At 57.4% G+C, this 17,770-nt stretch overlaps 1 pseudogene; it reads right to left on the bottom strand.

The window, feature by feature from the left end:
* The window catches only part of LOC123191689 (uncharacterized), a 68,614-nt pseudogene extending 51,524 nt beyond the window's left edge, over positions 1 to 17,090 (bottom strand).
* Positions 17,091 to 17,770: the final 680 nt, after the last annotated feature.

Genomic DNA, 17,770 nt, shown 5'->3' with positions numbered 1-17,770 from the left:
CTTTTGAGGTGGCGCACTCGAGTCCACATATTCACCATATCAATACACCACTATGGACCCGCTCCCGTCTCCCTACGAGAACGCCATCCATAGCACTCATGCTTATCTTGCGTATTTTAGGGTATCCACTTTCACTTGTCTATGAACTGATATAAGCAACCCAGAAGTCCTTTTCCGCGGACACGGCTATTCGAATAGATGATGTTAACCCTGCAGGGGTGTACTTCTTCACACACGCTCTCACCACTTACCGCCGTTTACACGACATGTACTCGGCAACCTTCAAGCGGAAGCCCAACGTGGGTGTCGGCCACGGCCTGCCCAAACACTCAAGTCTCTAGTCCAGGTTTATCGCCTATTCGGGTTCCATCCATGAGGAGATCCGGCCGGAGTTTCGCTCACAACCCCAAACGATGTGAACAGGGTTCTGTGACACCAAACGGGCGCCCGGTTTACCCGGCCACGTGCCTACCGCATCACAGCCCACCCCTCCGGTCAGCGCTGCCCATGGCCTCCAGCATACTACAAACACCAGAAACTACTTGCAACTCCTGGACAGAGGACTAGGGTGAATAAGAAGCCGAGAGGGTCCATTGGTTTCGGGCCCAATGCGTGGTAGTAGCTGAATCATGGATCACAAACACAGAACTCAGTTCCTGAGGACGGCTGCAATGAGACAACCCACCATGTACTCCTACATGGCCTCTCACCGCTACCTTTACCAAATCGTGTTCACACACTTAGCTCACACACAGTAGGACATGTTCACACGCCTCTGATTCATCCCTGATGAATCAGACCTGACTCAACTCTAAGCAGTAGTAGACATGACAAACAAACATGAATGAGTAGGCACAACATGGCTCAAACAACTCCTACTCATACTAGTGGGTTTCATCTATTTACTGTGGAATGACAGGTCATGCAGAGGATAAAGGGGTTCAGCTACCGCAGCAAGTAACAGATGAATCGGTGTTGTCCTAATGCAATACAAGAGAGCAGGAGTGAGAGAGTAGGATTGTATCGGAATGAACAAGGGGGTTTTGCTTGCCTGGCACTTCTGAAGATAACATTGAGTCTTCATCCGTGTCAACGATCACATCGCCGGTACACGTCTATCGAGAGGGGACAATTACCGGCAAACAAGGAAGAACACAATCAATGCAATGCGACAATATGATGCATGAATGTGACATGGCAATATGATGTGATTTGAGCTAATGCAACTAGCAACAGATTAAATGAAGTTGGTTTGAATACAAGATTCAAATTCAAACTCCATATGTGATTATTCAAATGCCATTTAATTGATTTGTGCTAAACAGCAGCTATAAGTTGTTCTAACATGCATGAAAATGGTATAGATGGATTCCTTGAATTTTTCTGATAATTTTTCATATATAAATTATTTAATTTGGAGTTACGGTTAATTTCCTATGATTTATTGAAGTTTATACAATTTTCTGAAATTTCCTGAATAATAATAAATCCAGAAAATACTTATTGCGTTAGCATTGCGTCACTATGACGTCAGAAGGTCAACAGACGTTGCTGCTGGTCAAACCTGACCAGTGGGGTCCACTGGTCAGTGACTGGGGCTGGTTAGTGCCGCTGATGGGTGGGCCCAGTCAACGGCCACGTCAGCACGGTCAAACTGACGCGTGGGGCCACTGCAATTAGACTAAACTAAACAGAAAAAATATACTAATCCTAATTAGGCGCAGGGGCCCACATGGCAGTGGCTCATAGGGTGATTAGCCCCTAACTAAGTGGCCACATCGGCCCGCCGGAGTTTGGCCGGCGGTGACCACAGAGCACGGCGGGGGCACGCCGGACTTGCGCTAGGGGCATCGGATTCGCGCGCTGAGGGCACCGGGGCATAGCCCGGGCTCTCCCGCATCTGATGGGGTAGGTGGGAGGCTGCGGGGACGCCGGGGCTCGTCGGAACGGAGCTCGCGGCGGCGCCGGAGTTCGGGTGGTAACGGGTTAGCTGCTGCGGCATGCAAACGAGAGGGGGCTTGCGCTAGGAATGCTCTACGGAACGCTGCGAACGCGTTAGGCTCGCCGGGGTGACCAAATGGTCACCGGAGCTACGTCGATGACGAGCTCGGGCGGCAGCGTGCTATGGGCATCTATGAAATGGCGGCTACGGCGAGCGGCAAGCCACGGGGTTAGGGGCAAAACGTACAGGAGCTCACGGTGGTTCGGATGAGGTAGATGACGAGCTCGGGGAGGCGGAGACGACGGCGAATCAGTGGTGAAGATCCTCGGCGGCCGGCGATGGGGAAGATGGCGTGGGCGGCGATGCAGGGCTACTGGAGGGCCGTGGATCAGTGGGGAGGAAGAGGGGGTCGAGGCGGAGCCTTTGAGCGCATCGGCGAGGCTAGGGGTTGGCGGTGGCTGCGAGGGAGCTCGTCGGTGGCGGCGGCTCCGTTCGGGCGAGTGAGAGAGAGAGAGGAAGCAGAGGAGGGGGGGAGAGTTCGGGAGAGCGAGGGAGTTCCAGGGGGGTGGCGTGGCACGCATGGAGGCGTCCGGGGTGTCGAGGTGGAGCGGCAAGCAGGAGGTGGCCGGGGCGTGCGACGGCGTGCGTCGGCCACGCGCTTGTGCCTACTGGCGCGAGGAGGAAGGCGACAGGGGGAGAGTGGAGATGGGCTGGGCCTTGCTGGGCCAGGTAAGTGGGCGCCAGGTAAGTTAGGTAGGTGGCCTGGTGGCCTTCTCCCCCTTTCTTTTATTTCCTCTTTTCTATTTCTATTTTCTGTAGTTTGTTTTGATTTAGTTTTAGACACTAAATCATTTTTTATAAATCCTGAGAATGATTGTGGACATTAACTGAATTATTACAGAGGCCCTCAACTATTTTCAGAATTGTTGGAGCATTTAAAAATATTAACAATATTTAAATGCCCCAATCCAAATACAATATGGTTTAATCAAAAATCCAAAAATGTCTTGGAAAAATATCCATCATCTCTGGATATGGTTTTCACCCTTTTCCAGTAATCATGAACATTTTTGCAAACCAATTTGGGTTCTTTGAAAATATTTTGAAGTTGAACCTATTTGCAATGCTTTGGTGCTAGGGCTTGGTCATCCCCATTTCAAATTTCATAAAATTTAAACATGTTGCATGGATGCTAAAGCAAAAACAAACAAGGGCTGATCTGGGGCTGTGACATGCCCCCAAGAAGAACAAGACATCGTCCGGCCCGGCCCCTCAAGAGGCAGGCCCCTCAGGGCCCGCGCCTGCTCAGGGGGAGCCTCCTTCCATCGCATAGGGAAGCGCGCCCGGCGCCCTCCTTAGGCAGGGCTCGGGGGCTCTCCCCTGGAGGGCCGCCGACCTCGCCAAGGTCACGAGGGAGGCGCTTGGGCACCACATGGAGGCGTGTTTTGAAGCACATTTCCGTCAAGAAGGAGCAAGGCAAGGAGGGCCAAACCCTCAGGAGTTCGTCAGCAAGGCCATTCAGGAGCTACAGGAGTCAAGAGTCATGAGTGGCAGCCACCGCTTACCCGCTGTGGCCCCCCATCCAGGCGAGGATGGTGGGCTGCGCGTTTGCATCGACATACTAGGGCTCAACCGAGCCACGTCTCAGGAGCGCCTCTGGCCCTCACAAGTGGGACGCTGCGAGGGTCCGCCCCACAGCTATGTTCGCATGCCGCGTACCAGCGCCTCATGAGGGCCATCCTGGAGGCTCAAGAGGTCAGGCGTTCCGCAGCCCTGGTGGAGATGGAGATGGTCCGCGAGGAGCCGCCAGCGCCTTTGGAGCCTCCCGAGGCCCCTGGGCCTGGGGGCTCATGAGGATCGGCTCCCGCAGCCCACCGAGTCTGCTACACCAACACCCCTTCATCCCCAACATCATCAGGTGACATATTTCAAGTTTCATTTCCAGCTGGGAGCGCCCTCAGGGCCGCATTATTCCCAGGCCGCGTGGGTCCGTCCCTGTGGCGTGTATCCGTTTTATTTCATATTCTTAGCTTACCTTATTGGGGGCGCCCCTCGGGCTGCATCATCCCCAAGTCGCTCGGGTCTGACCCAGCGGCATGTACCCTTCTTGCGTTTACCTTAGGGCCATGCTTTCGACCTATCATGCTTGTTATTTGGTGCCTGTCCGTGGCACCTTTTCTTCCTGGATGTCGGAAGCTTGCGCGTTAAAGGGGGGTGCCTGAGCATCGCGACTCAGGGCTCCTACCGGCTCTCCAGCCCTCACCCTCTGGTCTTGTCCACGGCATCGTGACCTGGCATACCAGCGACGGCTGAGACCAGCTCGAGGGCCGGGACCCGAGGACGTAGAGTTTCGACATCTAACCCAGCTTGCGTGTTAAAGGGGGGGTGCCTGAGCATCGCGACTCAGGGCTCCTACCGGCTCTCCAGCCCTCACCCTCTAGTCTTGTCCACGGCATCGTGACCTGGCATACCAGCGACGGCTGAGACCAGCTCGAGGGCCGGGACCCGAGGACGTAGAGTTTCGACATCTAACCCAGGTTGCACGTTAAAGAGGGGGTGCCTGAGCATCACGACTCAGGGCTCCTACCGGCTCTCCAGCCCTCACCCTCTGGTCTTGTCCATGGCATCGCGACCTGGCATGCCAGCGACGGCTGAGACCAGCTCGAGAGCCAGGACCCGAGGACGTAGAGCACCGGCATCTAGCCAAATTTGCAGGAACATACTCCAAGATAAGGCCCAGAGCCAGGCGCAACCCGCCTTGAGGTAGGGCCCCGTGAGTCCCGCGCTGGCCCACGGGTGCCCAGATACACCTCGTCAAGCCCTACCGTGCCAGCCACGTGTCAGGGCGGGGTTGTATACACCCCGGGGGCTCCTCCCGGAGGGGAGCCCCCTCCCACGCACCAGTGGAAGCACCATGCTCTGCGTTGGCTGACGACAATGCCGAGGAGCGGCTATGCCCGTACACATACGGAAGCGCTATGCTCCGCGCTGGTGATAAACAACTGAGGGTGGCCCCCGGGCCGCATCAACCTTAGGGAGCCCGGAGCTCAGTGTCCAGCCTCATCGCAACGCCTTCCTCGGGAGTGCCACGCGAGGGGGCTGGGCACGGGGGCTGCGCCTGTGTCACGGCCAGACACACGCCACCCAGCCAGGCCCCCCGGGCCTGGTTCATCGCACATCCCTCCCCAGGCGGAGCCAAGGTACGAAGGCCATTTGAGCGTCAAGGGGGACTCCTGAGCATCGCGACTCAAGAGCCTAACTGGTCATGTAGCCCCTCACTCCTTAGTTCCGAAAGGCTAACGGCGGTTGAGGTATGCGCGGGGCCGGGCTCTGCAGACGTAGAACGGCAGATCCACCCGCATCTCACCTCCCTAAGGAGTCACCCCCACATCTCACCTCCCTACTTGCTGTTCGAGTGCCAAGGGGGACTCCTGAGCATCGCGACTCAGGAGCCTAACTTGTCACGTAGCCCCTCACCCCTTGGTCCCGTCCTGGTTTCCGGTCGGGGCTAACGGCAGCTGAGGTATGCGCGGGGCCGGGCTCTGCCGGTGTAGAACATAAGCAAGTAGGAAGGAATAGTGCAAATTTCAGGGAATTCAAAAGCAAATATTACAGTCCACACTGTTATCACAGCAAGTTTTAATGCCTCCCCAAGGCATGGTGCATGTGCAGGAATTAAAAGCAAGACGGGAGCCACGACGGAGTCACTTGCCGGCGGTGGAGCTGCGCGGAGCGGGTTCGCCTTGTGGAGAAGCATGGCTAGCAGCACTCCGCTTCGGCTTGGTGCTGAAGGCCCGGAACTTCCCCAGCAGAGCCTCCGCACGACCCTTCACGACCTCATTAGCGGCAGCAGCACACTCGCCGCTCGCTGGCTCCAGCAGGCTATCGAGGTCGATGTTGGGGTCGCGAAGATAGATGTGGGTGAAGACCCGCGTCAGCGCTGCAGAAGACAAGACGCGTGCCTCGGCCTCAGCCGTAGGGCCAAGGCCAAGGATGACATCTTCGAGGGCACGAACCAGGAAGGGAAGCAGCTTGGCACAGCCATCCTCCTCGCCGGCCAGTGGGCTCTCCAGGCCGCTCTCATGAAGCGTCTTCAATGAAGTGCGAGCCTTCTCCTCCATCTCCGCAAAGGCCACGCGATCCTCTGCAAGAACCCGGGCCTTGCCATCAAGCTCAACCTTCCTCGCCTCCAGCTCTTGCTCGAGCGCGCCTAGGCAGTCACGGCGCTTCTTGAGCTTGGCGTCCTGGTCCTTGACAGCCGCCTCGCGAGCCTTCATGCCTTCCTCCTACTCTTGGCGAAGGCGGGCCTCCTCGGCCTGCTGGTTCTGCAGGCCCTTCAACTCTCTCTCCAGCGCCTCGCAGCGACCTTGGAAATTAGCCACCTCCCCCAAGGCGGCCTCGCGGGCAGCCTTCGCCCCAAGGACGCCCTGTTTCTCCTCGTCGCAAGCCGTCGAGGCTTAGACCAGCGCCGCTCGAATCGAAGCGTCGGAGCGAATCCAGCCAGAAGCTAGCTCCAAGCGCCCGGCCACTAGACGAGAGTCGGCGCCCAGAAGATCCTGCCGCAGACGGTCCAGTTCGGCAACAGCGTGATCCAGAACAGTAGTCGGGTAAGCAGCAGTCGGTGGAGTAGGAGGAGAAGACGGCAGCGTGATCACGGTATCCTGAGGTGGAGCCTGCTGCGCCACGACGGCTGGGGTGGCGGCATCAGGCAAGGGCACCTCGGGAGTCGCCTGGGCCATGGGGGCTGAGCTCGCCCCAGCCGGCTCAGCCAGGCCTCGTGAGGACGCCCGGGCAGGAGAGGCCCGTGCGTCGCGGTCACCTTCTTTCATGGGCAGAGGCGCTGCCACGGATGGAACCTCAGGAGCTCCCTTCGACTTCTTTGTCGCGGGCGCCAGCCTAGCCGGGAGATACGAGCGTCAAGCCTCAGGAACAGAACGATAAGCAAGAGAGGAATCAAGCACTTACAGGTCATCGCTTGCAGGCTCGAGCAGCCTCTAGCCATACTTGAAGCCCGAGAGCCGGCTGCAAGGATCAGCCTCAAGGAGCTCGGGAGCAGGAGGTGCGCCTGCGGATCGCCTCGGGGCCGGGGCAGACCCGCGGGGGATCAGCCCGGTCCGGTCCTTCTTCGGGATCAGGGGCAGGCTCCCGCTGCCCTGCTCATCATCATCCTCGTCGTTGTCACTCAGAGAGAGGCGGAGAGCGCGGGACCTGCACCGAGGGGGGGGAGCCCCTGACTCCGCCTCGGAGTCAGCCCCCTCTTCCCGCTCCCCTCCTTCCTTCTCTTCACTAGAGTCGCCGGAGGACACGTCCACCGGGTCCTCTAGAGCCTCCGCGGCCACGGGCCCGTCCCCGTTGAAGACCGGCATGGACCCCACTACCTGCTCCCAGTCCTCTCGGAGGAACAGGGGCGTAGGAGCGCCCTCCAACCTCGCCACGTCGCCCCAACCAAAGACTGAAGGACCGCAGCCAGATCCTCATCGGCCAAGACCGCGGGGCTCGGGTGGGGCCTCCACATCGGAAGTGAGTACTGACGAAGCGGAGCCAGCTGGTGCTCCAGGAATTCCCTCAGCAGCGATGCACCAGTCAGCTTCGCCGCCGCCATGCTGGCCGGCCTCAGATCTGCGTCCATCTTCTCCAATACTGGCTTCGCGCGGGGGTCCACAAGCTCCACTCGGGACCAGTTGTCGGAGCTCGCGGGGTGTCCTGTGGGCAGGGTCAGCCGAGGATGGATGCGCCCAGCATCCACTAAGACCCAGTTGCTCCTGAAGCCCTCGATCCTTTTCCAGGGCTCGAAACGGCGATGGAGCTGCCGTACACGACGAAGCTCGCACACGCAGAGACGGCACCACGAGAGGTCTGGAGGGAGAAGTAGTGGCGCAGCAAGGCCACTGAGGGCTTCACCCCTACGTGAGCCTCGCAATAGTAGGCGAAGATTGCCAGAAGAAGGACAGAGTTGGGGTGGAGATGCAGGGCTTGAAGATTATAATGGCGGAGGACAGAAAAGAAGAACTCAGAAAAGGGAAGCACCAGACCGGCGACGATGGCGCTCACGAAGAGCGGATAGAAGGTGCCCCCTTGGCCCTCAGGGAGAGTAGAGCCGTCCTTTTACACCTTTGCCCCGTCGATGCCCTGCGCCGCCGCCATCTGGCGCACCCGGGCAAGGCTCTCCTCCGACACGTTCGGCGAGTCCAAGGCGGACGAATACCAAGCTCCGGCCGGGGCCTGGCGAGGAGCCATGTCTGGCTAGGGCGCGCAGACGGAGTAGATCTGAAGATTTCGAAGGCGGGGAAGAGAGGTGCAAGAAAGGGGATCTGAGCAGCAACTAGAGAAAGCAAAGAAGGCAAAGGACAGAAGCCGCTCCATTATCAACTCACGCGGTTGCAGAGGCACCCACGTCCAATCAACCGCCATGCGGAGCCCAAGGCCGCAGGCTGTTAGGGCCCACGACGCTTCGCACTTGCCCTTTCGCCTCTCCGCTCGGCCAAGTGCGGGCGCACCATGGGCCCGGGGGCTACTGTCGGCATTCTGGGAACGGGGGTCCCCAGACTTGCATGCCTGCGGCCTGCGGCGTGGCTCAAAGGGGGGGCCCAGCGCGGCCCATCTTCATCAACACATGCTCAAGACCCTCGCGAGGGGCCAAGCCTCGCGGGGCGGACGACAAGGAGCTTCCTCAGGCACGGCCTCATTAGGCTGGCTCATGAGGTGGCGGAGAGTTCAAGGTGGGGTACCTCGCGAGGTGCCCATGACGCAAGCCATGACGACCAAGGGCGCCAGTCGGGTGCCAGCCCGCGCAGTGTCCTCCTTTCCTCTTTGGTGCAAAGGGAGCAAGCACAGGCGAGAGCATCAAGATAAGGCATCCATTTCGGTGCAACAAGACCAAGACCAGCCCAACGGCAGGGAGGAAGTCATTGTGGAGCCCAAGCAGGCATCACCACCAGAGCCTTTGACAGGCGAAGACCAACTTTAGTCAGGATAAGTGTACCCGCTGTTCCCCTTCAAAATGGCCAATTGTTGGCGCCCTTCCCGCTCAATATTTGGGAAGAGGCCCGGGGCCTTTGCCTATAAATAGGACTAGCCACCCCCAGGGTGGAGGCATTTGGATCCTCACCAAGAAACCAGTAGATAGAGCGACTGAACTCCTCCTAGCAGTTCATCACACCAGCCAAGAACAGACCCTCGCGAGGCTGTTCTTCCTTGTATTGTTCATACTTAGCCCAAGAGGCAGTCCACCACACCACACACTGGAGTAGGGTATTACACCACAATGGTGACCTGAACCAGTATAAACCTTGTGTCTCTTGTGTTGTTCTGTTTGTAGTTTAGATCCCAGCGATTCGGCGAGGAGCAGGAAGGTAGAGGGCGAAATCTCCGCGCACACCCTAGTGTTCGAACCTCAAGGGTCTGCTGGAACCTGAAATCCGACACAGTCCACCATCTACCAACCGAGCCTACGCCGATACTACAATTGGAAAGTCAAGCCAAGATCCTTCCAAGAGGGAGACCTTGTGCTCCGGCTGATCCAGCGAACAGCCGGCCAGCACAGGCTCTCCGCACCTTAGGAAGGCCCCTTCATCATCAGCAATGTTTTGGGCAATGACTCCTACTACCTGATCGATGCTCAGAAGCCCAGAGCACGCAAAAGAGACGACTCCAGCAAGGAGACGGAGTGGCCATGGAACACAAACCTCCTGCAATGATTTTACAGTTAATGCAGTATGTACCATGCTACCTTTTGTATTAAGTACGAAGACTGGGGGTCCCCCGAGAAGAGCTCGGGGGCTACCCTCTTTTATCTATATGATAAGTATTATGCCTATGAATGTGTTATTTCATCATTCTACCTGGCACCGGGTTCGACCAGTCGGCCCGGGGGCTCACCGCCTTGTACTATGTGGTGCTTCTTGCAGCCAGACAAGTAGTGCGTTGGCACCTAAACCTTCTCCTACCAAAGCCACAGCTCGCTGAGAGGTTGTCCGGTGGGCAGGAGTTAAAGGCAGAAATGGTGTCCGCATGAAAAATGGCTAAGGATCCAAAGCATGCACATAGTTCAAGCCGGCTTCCCGCCTCATCGACCGGCTGCTGAGCAGCCGGCCGGCCAGCTTCTACTTAATTTGCTAATGCTCTAGTCGACCGAGTACTTGCTCTCCCGAAACTAGCTAAAGAACTTGACCCAGCCACAGTCCGCAGAGCGGCTGTTTGGCTGGCAAGACGGCAGCCAAGAGAGGGTGGCAAAGGGGAAAAGGCAAGGAGGAGAGAGCAAGAAAAGTCAGAACTCGGCAAAAGCACAACTTGTGTGGAAAAATATTTACATACCAAAGGCCCTTGGCCAGCATTCAACAGAAGTTTAAAATACACCCCGCGGGTGGAATTGTGCAAATTTAACAAAGTTTGTCGAGACTAATAAAGCAGGAAATAAGATAAGTCGGTGGCCTAGGAAGCAGCAGAGGGGTTCGGCTGGCTGGCGGAGTCGGTGGTGCCGGTTGGTGGAGTGGACGGCTGGTCAGTCTCCGCTTGGTCGCCTCCAGCAGCAGTCGGCGCACTTGAGCACGGCTCATTGTTGGAGGACAGTCAAGCTGAGGCTGGCCGTCCGCTCCGACCTCTGGCGCTTCCTCTTTGCCTTCCTCGTCCTACTCGCCTTCTCCCTCGTCGCTGGAGTCGATCACTTCGGCCGAGTCCTCGTCGTCCTCCGGGTCTAGCCCGAACCACTCCGGTGGCGCTTTGGCACCAATCTCGGCCAGCTCGGGAACAAAGATACTGGTGTTGGTGTACTCGGCGATCGCCGCAGCCCGTCTGACTAGATCACGCTCCACTGTCACCAGCTCCTCCTGGGCCTCCTGTCAGAACGTGGTCAACTGGGCTAGATTTAGCCCAGGATACCATGCCTTGACGAACTCCAAGGCCCGACGTGCTCCAACCTGGGTCGAGGAACCTTTCCAAGCCTCAAGGCGGCTAGCCGCCACCTCCAGCCACTCGGCGGTCCGACTGGGAGTGTGCGGAGCCGGCCTGTCTAACCAAAGGGCAGAGATCGCCTAGGCCCCGACACGCTGAAGACGGCGTAGCATCCGGTGAGCCGGCCAAAGGCGTGCCTAGATGCTGAGAACCTGTTCGCTAAGGGTCCGGGGGGCGTCGGCAGCGATCTCCGCGCCTCCCGCCCTCCGTTCTTCACGATAGGCCTCAATAGCCTGATTGGCAGCGCCAGAATGGCCAGGGAAGAAGTCTGCTCAGGCAGAAAGCAAGTAGGACAGAAGTCAGAAGCTAGAAGCCGGCCTGATCAGCAGCCGGCGGCTCAAAGAAAGGAAAAGGAAGAAGCTTACCATCAACCATGTCTTCAATACTACCGAAGCCGGCAGTCAGCAGCTCCTCCTTATCGGCCCAGGCAGATCGTTCGGTCTCAAACTCGGCGAGGAGATTGGAGTGTTTCTCCTCCATCTCCTTCTGGGCCTTCTGGAGAAGCTTCGCCTGCTCCACCAGCTACTTGACCGGTCGGTCGCGTTCCTGGGCCAGCTCGTTGCACTCCGCCTCCTTGGCATGCAACACGGTGTTGGCTTCACCCAGCTACTGCTGAAGGGCGGCATTGGCCTCTACAAGAATAGAGAAAGAAAAAAGACATTAACGATCAACAAAGGAGAAGTACAGTTGCCAAGGAGATCCGGCCCGACTGCCAAGCAGTCGGCCTGAATCTCGGGGACTACAGCCAGCGGGTGCGCTAGCACGCCCCCGCAGAGAAAGAAAACGAAGACTTACTCCGGCTTTCCGACAAGTCGGCGGTCCGTCGGTCCAGCTCTCGGATGTTGGAGTTGAAGGTGGTCGCACGGAGGTTATGATAGTCCTATAATGAAGATGCCAGATAAATTTAGCACTCGGAGCTTGTCAATTAGAAGTTCCGAGCCGCCTGCTCAATAGCCGGCCCGAAACTCGGGGGCTACACCCAGTGGGTGCGCTGGCGCGCCCCCACAGAGAAGTACAAGAATCAAAGATGAATAAATAAAAGGCATACCCGAATGGCTGCTTGCGAATCCAAGAATGCCCAGTTGCACAGCTTAAGAGCGTCGGCCTCAGCATGGAGTTTGGCCTGGACGTCCAGGATCGCCTGGTTCAACGCTCCTGTCCCGCCTCCACGCACCCATTCGGTGGGCGCGGCGCTGATCGCTTCGGCATCCGGGATCGACGAGCTCGCAGCGCCGACTTCCAACGGTCATGGCGCCGAAGTTGCCTTCGCAATTCAGCGGTGTGATGGCGTGCAAGCCTCAGGAGTCGGGCCCGTCACCACCTTGTTTTCGGGTGGTGGCACCAGCAGGGCAGCCGGTTGCTTGTCTCGCGCTCCTCCAGACGGCGGTGGCGGAGGCACGGCCGCATCCGGCATGACGACATCGCCGCCTTCCCACTCCATGATCAGGTGCTCGTCGTCGGCTCCCCCAGTCAACACCATAAATTCCGGTGGTGGAGGTGCGGAGTTCAAGGAGACGACGAATACCTGCGTCTGATTGCGCGCGGCCTCTTAAAGCCGCTTCTTCACCGCGGCATCAGCCTCAGCCTCCGCCAGCTTCTTCAATGCGCCCTCCTCCGCCTTGTCCGCCTCCGCCTTCTCCCTGCGGGCGGCTTCCTGCTCCTCGCGCGCCCCCACGCGTTTCACTCCTGTGCCTCCTGTAGGTCGACAACCGGATAGATTCGCCGGGTGGTGGTGGAAGTCTCCGCCAACCCAATGACGGAGGCTGCAACCGACTTCTCAAGTAAGAGCTGGGCCCTAAGTCAAGAAAAATAAAGCAAGGAAGCTTAGACGGAGCCAACAAGAAAGGAAAACGCAAGAAAAATTTACTTACGCCGACACCATGGGAGGTGCCTTCGGAAGCTTCTGAAACAGGCGGCCTCCTTCCGCCTGGTCACGGCGGTCGGGTTCTTAGTTTTCTTCGGTGCGCCGCCAAACAAGACGACGCCTTGCTTGCGCTTGCACGTGCCGCCTCGAGCAGCCGGCTTGGTAGAAGGACCCATGTCCGCCTTGCCGGCGCCTCGCGCAGGGCGTGGCTCGTCCTCTTCATTGTCATCATCGGGCCAAGTCTGGATGCCGCCTCCTTCTTCGGAGCCGCCTGCTACATCGCCTCCGCCTATGGCATCGTCCTCCAGGGCGGCCGCCCCCAAGTCGGGGTTGTCTACGTCCCTTACCTCCCGGTCCGGCTGGTAGTTATCACTCGGTCCCATGATGGCGGCCATCGCCGGAGACATATAGATCTGCGTTCAAAAGACCGACTTTTCAAGACCAAGATCTAGACCAAGACAAGTACTAAAAAGGAAGAGTTGAAGAACTTACAACAGGCGGAGGGTTGGCGTGGGAGTATGGCCGCTTGCCGAACAACCAAGACCCCTCCGACAGCTTGAGGTCGGAGATCTCGTTCACCATCCGGGCAATCTCGGCAGTCGGCACTCGTGCACATCCGGCTCGGGTCGCGGTGCCTGCTCATCCGATAGATCAGATGAGGCCGACCTTGAAGCGGGATAACCCGGCGCTCGACGAAGGCGACCAGTAGGTCGGACGCCTTGAGGCCTTCCGCCTCCGTCAGCACCCGAAGCCGGTTGACAGCGGCGGTGGTTTCGGCCGACATGGGCTTCGGCTTGTATCCCCAGTTGGCACGAGGCTTGACCGGGGGGCCGGCTTCGTAGGGCGGCAGGTTGATGAAGTTGATGGCCGGGTCGACGTCCTCCATGTAGAAATATAATTTCTGCCAGAGTTTGACCGACTGTGACAGCTTGATGGTGGGGAAGGCGTTCTTCGCCGGCGGCCGGTGCACCGCGACGAAGGCACCACACTGGGCCGCCTTCTCCCTGGCGGAGGTGCCCAGTTTGGTGTAGAAGAAGGCTCCCCACAACTCGATGGTGGGGAGGATGCCGAGGTAGCCCTTGCACACCATGACGAAGGCGGACAACAGCGTCACGGTGTTGGGCGTTAAGTGATGCGACTAAAGATGGTAGAACTCGAGGAAGGAGCGGAAGAACCCACTCACCGGCAGGCCGAAGCCGTGGAGGAAGTGCGAGCGAAAGATGAGCCGCTCACCTCCTTGCGGCACTGGCGAGATTTCCTTCTCCAACGGCACGCGCACCTTAACGAAGCCCGGGCTGGGCAGTCGCCGTGTCGCGTAGAGGAAGGTGAGATGGTCGTCGATCACCACCGAGCCATCCCAGTATCCTCCCTTCTCGCACGCCATGGAGACCGAGCGGGATCGAGAAAGAAGCTTGGGGCGAAGGAGCCTGACGGTGGCGAGCTGCGGCGGCGCCTCGACAGAGCGCGGAGGTGCGACAACAGCGTGCGAGGAAGAAGATGAAAATGGCAAAGGGAGAGGAGGGCGCGCATGCTCCGCCACTCCTCCTCGTCCGCCTACTTATAGCCCTCGGGCTATGAAGCCGAGGGGGTGGGGCATGGGATCGTGGGATTAACTGCGCCCACGACCCCACGGCCCCGCGTTTATTTGGCAAGTTACTATGCAGTAACTCCCCCAGATTTGCAACCGTTTGCCTTGGTCGCGGTGGATCCGCCCGCGCACCGAGGCTTGATAGTGGCGGGCCCGGCTTGCTGTCACGTCCCATCATGAGAATGGGTTGGCAGGCTGGCCCGGCTGGCTGGCGCCGCATGGCGTACTTACAGCGGGCGGTGGGCCTAGAGGCTTAGCAAGCACACCACCTGGTTCCCGCCTTGGCGTTTCGAAATCATCATTCAAAGCCGCCTGGTCACATCCGACTCCCGACAGGTGGCACGCCAGGAGACGGACAAAGCATTTAGCAAGAGCACTTAGAGGAGGAAACTGCTGAGGCCTCTCGACTTATCAGCCATGACGCCTCACCAGCTTCGGGGACTACTGTCGAAGTAATAGGCCATGGGTAGCCTAACCCGAGTCCCTAAGCATTTCAAGACATTGAGCCGGCTGCGCACCTCAAGCATCAAGGATGAAGTGCCGCCTTCTAGAGGCCGACTGACTCAGGCGGCTGGCTGCCAGAAGACGGCCAAGCACCAGAAGACATCCCCAAGACGGGCCGACTCCTAGCAGGCAACCTCCAGAAAGGCCGGCTCCTAGCAGGCGGCCCACAATGCCCTAAAAGTTTGTACCCCCATTAAGAAGACAAGACAGGATGTGGCTACATGTAGCCCATCACCCCCATATTCAGGGCTAGGTGCGGCGGAGATCTCCGCACGGCGTGGCACTATTGTCGCTCCACCCTCGATGTCACCCCTGTCAGGCGGAGCCCTGTTCCCACGACGGCCTGTCGGCACGGCCTGCAGGCGGCGGGCTCTACCAAGCAGCGAGAGCCCGGAGGGCGGCAGGTCCTGACCAGTCGGACCCGAGGGAGGCCGGCCTCTAACAGGCGGCCTACTCTCCCCTCGGGGTCCGCTCGCCATTAACCAGAAGAGACGCGGTGAGGCTACAGTGACCTCCCGCGAGACGGCAGGACTGTAGCCACCCCCCCCCCCGACCAAGCATGCGTCGTTAGCATTCCAGCTACAGTAACAAGCAGCCGGCCGGACCCGCAAGCGACGGAGGTGGCCTATCAGCTCCATACCCGACTAGTCGGAGGGGCCCACCAGGCGGCGGGCCCCAGCAACCGGCGGAGAAGCCGGCGACCAGAGATGCTGACAGCCGGGCCCTACACCTGGCCAGATTACCATTGTGCCCTTGGGGGTAGGCCTATATAAACCCCCCAGGGCACCCATGCAAAGTGTTCCCAACCGGTTAGACCTAGACTCACCCATAGAGAGAGGAGAGAGCTAGCCCTGCCTTCTCCTACCACTAGCATACAGCTCGAGGAGCACCTTTGTATACAATAGTGCTTTAAGTGATCATGCGGTGACCCCGCAGAGCAGGACTAGGGGTGTTATTTCCTAGGAGAGCCCCGAACCTGGGTAAAGTGCGCCGGCGTTCATGTCTACGCCTCATCCCGCTTCCAGACACCGGCTACGTTCTACTCGCTCATACCATGATAAGCCATCCTTTGGCATATGTCGCACCCAACCCCCGACACTTAGGACTCCACATACTGCAGCCTATATGGTGTAAGCAGTTTGCGTCACTTTTAGAACAGAACTAAGGTGGTGAGTTTGATGATGATTTAAGCGAAACCAACATTTCACAAATTCACACTATCAAAGATCAATAAAAATCATACCACAGCCCTATCAATTCATGCTTAACACTTGGAATGAACAGCATCAAGACCGAACTCAGGAATCTGTAGGTCCGCCAGCTCACTATTAATCATATAAAAAACATATCATATGCCTCTTATAGTGTTACTCTAAAAATGAGCATGGTGCAAATCTAATAGGAAACACACTGTAATTTTGAAAAACATATCAGTATTTAAATCCCCCACAGACCACAATCCCAATCAGACAAAGCGTTGTTCTTTCTCTAAAAAAATACCAGACACGAGGAAATGATGGTAAGACATAATTATTTTTAGAACCATGATTCACCATAACCATTCCGAGAGTATGACTAACACCAGGAAAGCATTGTTCACACCAATAAAATCACAAACAAAAGTTTCCCTACCTAACAGTCAAAGCCATCACATAGCTTAGCCAAATTCAAGCATGTCCTGCTATTCATACACTGGCTGACGAATCAATTGAAATAAGACTCTGGCCTCTGCAGAATACAAACATACATGAAATAAAACATAAGTGATTTTTTGCTTACAATCATCAGGATCTCAGAGCACTCAACGCAAATTTGGGGCTCCAATCACGCAGGAAACAATCAATCTACAACACCCTAAAGCAGGGCATGCACATTAGTAACATTCCCAAATGTTTTTGCCTGGAGGAGCGCGCCCTACCTATGCAGCTAGGGAATCCCTCATCAGATTGGGCCAATCGATATGGAACACGAGCATTATTTTCGCGCAACCCTAGATCATGAGATACCCACGGAGGTGTGACGAACAGATCTCGTGATGCAGCGAGGGGAATGGAGAGGTGAGGCGGATGGGGTTGGGGGCTTACGGAAGAGGATGAGGCCTCCGAAGGCGCCCGTGAGGGAGGAGTAGGCGACACGGCGGATGGAGAGGTCGAGGCAGGCGTCCCACTTGGCGTCAAGGGGGCGGGAGAGGCGGGTGGCGCGGGCGCGGGTGCCGCGGCGGTGTTCTCGGGCGACTCCGCCATGGGAGGGAGGGAGAGAGGATAGGAAGGGACAAGGGTTGCGATACAGGGATGAGGAGAAGGTGGGGTGGGGGTGGAGAGGCGGCGTGAATGGGGGAGAGAAAGGCGGAGTTGGCGGCGGCAAGGAGATCACTTAGTAGTAGCGTTGGGTTTATACCCCACGCTAACCCAACGCTACTACTATGGCATGTCCCGGGTGCACGCTCGAGACCACTTAGTAGTAGCGTGGGGTTTATAACCCGCGCTACTACTATCAACTTAGTAGTAGCATGGGCTGATAACCTGCGCTACTACTACGGCTGGTCTTGAAGGGCACGATGGAAATAACTTAGTAGTAGCAAGGGTTATAAACCCGCGCTACTACTATCAACTTAGTAGTAGCGGGGGATATAAAATCGTGCTACTAGTAAGTAGCAGTAGTGAGGGGTATAAAACCACGCTACTAGTAAGCGTCTGCCTATAAGCTTTTGCCTAGTAGTGTGATGTGTCGCCAGGATCCTCGTCATGGATGTTGGTAAGACCCTGATGAATATGGAAATGCTCAACTTCTTGAGAGCACGCTCAGACACTAGGTTATATCCTCGGCATCAATTGGAATGTGCCTTCCGTTTGTCGAGTTGTCTTATAACTCTAGTTTCCTTTCCAAACTGAGTATGCCATTCATTCGAATTCCTTCAAACGAT

The sequence above is a fragment of the Triticum aestivum genome, chromosome 2A (genome assembly GCF_018294505.1).
Source record: "Triticum aestivum cultivar Chinese Spring chromosome 2A, IWGSC CS RefSeq v2.1, whole genome shotgun sequence".
Taxonomy (NCBI): domain Eukaryota; kingdom Viridiplantae; phylum Streptophyta; class Magnoliopsida; order Poales; family Poaceae; genus Triticum; species Triticum aestivum.
This window is presented reverse-complemented; position numbering and strand designations above follow the sequence as displayed.